General features: G+C 43.6%; 1 protein-coding gene across 3 annotated transcripts in view; it reads right to left on the reverse strand.

The window, feature by feature from the left end:
• The window catches only part of FOXN3 (forkhead box N3), a 219,176-nt gene that overhangs the window by 102,484 nt on the left and 109,935 nt on the right, over window positions 1–6,757 (reverse strand). Inside the window, exon 1 of one of the 3 annotated variants that reach the window (XM_025209758.1) lies at window positions 383–634. The exons of the other annotated variants lie outside the window; for them this stretch is intronic. The gene's annotated coding sequence lies outside the window, so the exon portion shown is untranslated. Of the gene's footprint in view, window positions 1–382; window positions 635–6,757 lie in introns of those variants that run through there. 3 annotated transcript variants of the gene reach the window in all.

A 6,757-nucleotide genomic window follows, 5' to 3' on the forward strand; every position in this document is an offset into this window, starting at 1 on the left:
AAAGCGGCACATGACCGGGGAGGGAGGGGAGAGCGCGGGGGCGGCCCGGCCCGGCCCGGCCCGGCCCAGGCAGGGCGCCAGCAGGCGGGGGTAGGGCCGGGCCGGGCCGGGCGCGCGGCCCCAGGGAAGAGGCGCGCGACGCCCCCCGGGACGCTCTGGACGTGGCTCCGAGTTGTTCTGCCCCCGGCCCGGCCCGCAGCGCGCGAGCAGGGAGCTGCGGGGAGGCCCCAAGTCTCCGCTCTTGAGAAGTCCCTGGGCACGTCCCCGCCCGGCCGGGCCCGGGGTGTTCGGCGCCTGCTCTCGGGCCCTGGGGTCCCTTTGGCCGGCGGCACTCGTTCCTGGGGACGCCTCCTGCCGCCCTGGGTCACCCGCCCGCACTAACCTGGGGCTGCAGCCCTCAGCCCAGAAGGGCGCGGGGCAGCAGACCAGTCTGAAGGTCACCAGATCAAGGAGGAAAAGGAAAAGAAAAAGCAGGAGGAGTAAACTTATCTACTCAGCCCGGGTTCCTCAGCCCGTGGGCAGTCTTTACTCCCCTGCACTTGGTGGGTGTGAAGTGACTTTAAATCAGCCCGGAAAAACTTTCATGCCAGGAGGACAGGTAGTGAAGAACGTGGCCTCCGGTCCCCTCACAAGGGGAGGAGGGGAAAAAAGTCAAGAGGCAGAGCACTGGTCTGGAAAGCTGTATCTAAAGCTTCAATCTTCTCACCATGAAAGCAGGAGCAGCTAGCTCAAGTGATTAAATTAAGCCAAATCTTGAGGTGTCAACGCATACAAAGGTGCTAATTTATCCAGGCCCAACCCATTTAAAGCCTTATAGGCTTAAAAATAGACCTGTGGCATTTTACACCACTTGAGAATGCTGCTTCCTGACGTGTTCTGGTTGCAGGGTACAAACCAGAAACAATCCCAGAGGAAGAAGGCTGCTTGCTCTTGCCAAACACAGGCTTTATTAAGGCCTGGGCTAGGTAGAAATTAAGGACCTTTTTCTCCCAATTGAACTATCTTAACACAATTGATGTTAACTTGATTAAAAAATCTACTTAACACCAGTTGAGTTAACTCCTTTCAATTAATTTAACTCAATTTGAAAGACATCTTTTCTTTTTCCTAATCTAGATGAGTTGCAAGTAGGCAGCTCCATTTTATACTAACTGAAGGGTGTTTGTTGCTTCTTATGTTTTGTCTTTGTTTAAAAAAAAAAAAAAGCACAGAAACAGCAGCCATTGCCTTTATAGGTGTTTTTCTCTGTAAAGTACAAAGCATTTTGTAAGGCTGGGTGAATATAGCTAGCCCCAGTTTACAGATGAGGAAATCAAGGCAGAGGACTGAAGTGTCTTTAGTCAGACTTGTATCAGTACCAAAACTGGAAACAGAACCCAGCCCCTTGGCACCTAGTCCCATGCCCTGTGCCTTAGCAGTACTTCCTTTGCTTTATATTGAATTATACAACAGTGCAACATGTTGGTGTTTAGGGTTGCTAGGCTGCTGCTTCCACCAGAAGTTCTAGCAGACAACAGAAAAGCATCTGGCACTGCACACGCACATCTGCATGGCTCCACCACAGTGCCTGGGCCAGCAAGGAGAGAAGCACACCTTGGGAAGGCAGCAAGTGTTTAAGGAGCCATAGCAGCTGGCAGAAGTGGCCTCTCTAAACACCTCCTGCCAGGAGAAACAAGAGAATCAGTGCCCTTATGACAGAAAGAAGAGCTGTTGCCGCCTCAGGACAGCACGAAAGTGCCAGCAGTCACAGTTCTGGCAAAACTCTGGCATGTATACCAGGCCTATTCACAAAACTTGGATTTTCTTTTCTTAATTCAATGAGTGTAATAGACTGTCTCAAGTTTAAAATGGGAAGTTTATTTCTCAATGATTAAGACATACAAATTAATTTAAAACAACATCACATTTTCCTTTCAATACAGGCCTGATCTCCACTGCAATTTTTTGCTGGCATAATAATGTCAGACAGGGTTATGTTTTATTGGGGGGCATTATTAGACTCATGTACAAACAGTTCTACAATCAAAAAGTGCCTTTGCTGGGATAGTTTATCTGAATGAAAGAAGCTTTACTGGCAAAACCACTGCTGTTGGTGTAAGTAGTGCCTACCATAGAAAGATCTGCTGTACAGCAAGGCTGCATGCAAGTTATACTGGCAGGCCTTTTCTACTATACCCCTTCCGCAAAAGCTAAACCTAAGTCAGCAAAACAGTTTAGCAAATCCTGCTAAACTGAAAAGGGAAAGAGAAGTCTGGATCCTGCTTTCATATATTCCCAGTTCTCCTCACTGACCAGCACAGCCTTAGTTAAATGTGGTCACCATTATATTTACCATAGTACTACCTATATAATGAGCCCTGGTAATGGCACCAGATGCTTTATCTTACTTAGTTTCAGGGTATCTGTGAAATTAATATTTTTAGACCAAAAAAAGAGTTCTGACTTCTTAGTTCTCAAAGTCGAGAAGGGGGGGGAGTTTCCTTCGTTCTCCCAAATTCCTATCATAACTTGCTAAGACCTTCCATTGCCAATAGGGTTGTTTCTCCTGTACTGGTATTTCAGTCTTGCATGTTTTCAGAAAGGCATACTGGCAGCTGAATTTAAGAATGAAAACAACACCCACTATATAGCAGAATACCATTGTTACCCACTCCTAGCTATGTCCTGCTTATACTTGTTTCTAGCACTGAAGCAGCAGACCTTAGTTTAGGCAATTCTTATCTCATAGCCATTTAGTTTTAAACACAAACTGAATTACCAATTCCCAGCCACACCCGCATATACTTACTACAAATAATTTGAAAGTTCTTTCAGGGAGATAACCAATGGCTCTTTATCAGCAGAGGAGACATTCACTACATTTGCCATCAGTTTCAAAAGTCAAATGTCTTTTCTGTCTATGTAGAATCCAGATTATATATGATTTTAATCTTGAAGAAAACCTTATGTATGCATGTATGCTGGTGTTCATATGCGTAGGTCAGTTCTCTTCTGTTTAAAATTAGTTGTGACATTCCCTATTGACATCAACAGAAGCAACAGTATCAAAAGTGTTTACACTTTTTTTAGAGGGGGGGTGGGGAAGGGTTGCAGGGAAAGGAATGTCCCACAAGTGAGCCCTAAGGATAACAATTAAAGGACTTGCTCAAGGAATTTTGGAATAAGTATATGGCAACCAGTCTGGCAGAGTGACTAGAGCATAGGCCACTGCTCTCTGTATAATCTTAGGGAAGTATCTTAGTTTCCCCATGCTTCAGTTTTCCCGCTTTGTAAGATAGGGATAACTGATTTGTGTGTTAGAGTTTTAACATGGGAATATGAAAGTTGCTATGCATAGTATACACGGTATCAAACACTTATTAAACGAATTTCCAGTAACACGTTATAGCACCATAGTCACTTATGAAAGAATGTATATATTTTAATTCGATTTTCAGAAACACCAATCACTGTTTCCGTATCTTAATTTAATAAGGATTTCCAACCATCCTTCTCTTTTGCCTAATCTCTTACCCTCCCATAGAGACTGGAACACCTTCTGCAGGCCTCTGCTGCAAACTGAGCAAGGCAAAACCTCTTTACCCACCTGTAGTTCCATTGGAGAACACTTTGTGGGGCTCGGTCTAAGCGTGCATTGACGAAAATAAAATAGTTCCCGAAAGGTTCGTGGGCAGTTTACCTATATATCCTTTTCAGGGAAGATGGCAGTCCGGACCTGGAAGCAGGCAACAGAGACCGCTCCCACACTGGTTCCCTATGACATTGTTTCATTTTATTGGATGAAAGTCGATGCCTGTATTGAATACTAGATATTTGCATAAGAGTTCTGTTGGAAGGGTGGCTGCCTGAAGAGAAAGAGGGAGCTTCAATAAAGCTGGGAGGAAATTGGAGAGAAGAAAATAATCATAGAGAGGACAGAACAGAGCGAAAGGAGCAGTCCAAGGGAGAACAGAGTGTAGTCCCAGGAAAGACAGAGGGAACTGCAGTGGCACAATAACAATTGTTTGCTTGGAGCTGAGCAGTTTGCTGTCCTGTTCGGGATCCCCCCGCCCCCCTGCTTTGAACAAAGGAACAGCTGCCTCCTAGGAACTGACCAAAAAGGAGCTCTCCAAGGCAAGGGTGCTATGGATCTCCAGGGAAGCCAGCAACAAAAAAAAGACAGATCTCAGAGACATGTTTCCTTGTGAAGTCATGCTGGGGCTTCAGGAAGTCCTTCAGGAAAGGAAGACTGAATAAGGCTTCTTTTCGGGGAGATCAGAGGCAGAGCTTCCCATGAAAGGAGTGTGATCCTTGAAAGGAAATGTGCGTTAGGGCAGAGCTTTATCAGAGCTATAAATCTTGCTAGTGGTTAGAAGAAACAAAATTATGTTTCACAAACTACTATACAATGAAGTTTGTATAATAATTATAATAAGCAGGGTACAGAGTTTTAGGCAATAGTTCCTTTATATAATAACGTACACAGGTTTATGATACCATTATGTTACTCATAGCTGTAAGAAAATTCATATACTTAGCACTAAAATCATATACAGTTGATAAAATAATCAGCAATAAATATTAAATGGAGGGAAAATCATACGAGTTACTTTGTCCCCCATACATTTATTAAACTAGGTTTTATTGCAAGTACTTTGCCCATATAACTATATTGGCCTGCTCTACTGGCAAAACACTCCTACTGCAGACACAGGTTATATTGGCAACTCTTTGCTTTTATCATTATAGCCTATTTCAGCTCCACCCCAACAGAAACAAGCTCTATCAGCAAAAGCACATTTACTTTTGTGTTTGCTTCTACACTAGGGGCTTTTTCCAGTGCTGAATGTAGTTCAGAGATCACATTCCTCACACGTCCAGCATAGGAATTCCAGGCAAAATCTATAGTGTAGACATGGACTTACTTGCAAACTTTGAAACATGATGACACTTTCACTTCCTAAAGTCTATTAGAATTTGACAAATTGTTCTGCCATCCCTTGTATTGGTATAATGCAGCAAATTTTGCCCCTGTAGTATCTCTTTAAATTAGTGCTCCATGTAGCACAGTCACATGGCAGTTAAAGCTGCCAAAGTAATCAACAGAGATGGAAATCAACTGATTTTTTTAAGGGTAAAAGAAAAGCAGCAACCATATTTGCAGTGAAAGCAAAGGCAAAAATATTTTCTGGGGCTGTGGGCACACATTGCGCTTAGACTGGTTTGAAATGCAGTTTAAGCCTGAAGTATACAGATGGTACAAGCCCAATAAATGATTTAAAGGTGCTTTGAATGTTTCAAAAAGTGAACCTGGAAAATTTAAGTTCTCTTTTGAACAGGTTCACTGTAAACCAGGTCAATTATGTGTGTGGATGCCAAGCCTTCCAGGACATGGCTCTGGTCTGTCCTTGAGACATCTCACAGTGCATTACTCCTCAACACTGCCCCGTCCCTGCCCCCCTACCACACTGTAAGTGGCCACTCTGGTATGCAGACAGAACTCTGTTGCCCCCTTTACTGGTATATTTTAATCAATGAGCTCCCTTGTACTGCTTGTTCAACAGAAAATATTTATCCAACAACCAGCTGCATCCTCATTCCCTATTCAACCATCATGCCCCCACCAACCCATAGGATCCAAAAAACATTAATTCAATCATTCCTCCCCATCCAAGACACCCCAAGCCAAGCAAGCCCACTGCAGAATTAAGTCAAGTACAGGCAGTTGAACTTTACTGAACTCACATTTAGGAAAGAAGGGAAAGCAGAAAAGTGAAAACACCCACAGCTACAGGTCACCCACCCACTAGGACCTCCAAAGCATGGGTGCAAGTACTCCCCTCCCCCCACTCACTCACTACAAAGCAAGTTGGGTTGGGCACTCACTCCCACTCCCAGATGGCACAGCCAATGCTTAAAAGGTGACCGTTCTACTTGGAATGCTAAGAGCACAGTATGATGGGATGTACAACCGTGAACTTATTCCCAATTAGTGACATTTTGTAACAGCTCAATTGTCACATGCATCCACACTCTGGGAAATAGTAACTATATCACTCAATTTTGTTATAAAAAGTTTCAAACTTCTATTGTTGGATGGAACTGCTATAAGAAAGTTATACTTTTTTTTTTTTTGGCAATATCTTCAAATCCTTCTTCAGTTTTTCCTGAGAACAAACTCTTCATTTCAGTATCACCTTTAGGATTTGGCCCTTTATTAGTATTTCTGCTATTACAAAACTGAAGTTACAACAGGGTCCTTCCTATGACACTGACAAGAGATACAGCAAGGATATCAGATGCATATTCCATGTAATTAAATACGTTATAAATAAACCTTCACTCCACATATTTTTGTAACTTTCAGAGATCCATATTCACTTTTAGTACAGCTATCAAGACACAATCTGTTCTGTTCCTAGAGATATGAGCCTGCCTGAGGCAGGATCATCCCTATTCAAACCCCTAGTCTAACTCTTAGCAAAATTATAATCAACCCTAACACAACACAAGATGTAACACCCTAGTCTGCCACAAGTAACAAAGGGCAACCATGGTAGCCAACATCCTGCTGCTGCAAGGGTTGTTGTAATTTACTCAAAAGATCCCAGGAAGAGGGTCAATCTTCCCACTACAGCAGAAGACAAAAACCCCAACAATCCATACCAGTCTGACCATGGGGTAAAATTCCTTCCTGATCCTAAACATGGCGATCATCTGATCCTGCGTGGAAGGCAAGACTTTCTAGCCAGGAACCTCCAGCTTTAAGTGCAGCAGG

Source organism: Alligator sinensis, unplaced genomic scaffold (assembly GCF_000455745.1).
Source record: "Alligator sinensis unplaced genomic scaffold, ASM45574v1 scaffold281_1, whole genome shotgun sequence".
In the NCBI taxonomy this organism is placed as follows: Eukaryota; Metazoa; Chordata; order Crocodylia; family Alligatoridae; genus Alligator; species Alligator sinensis.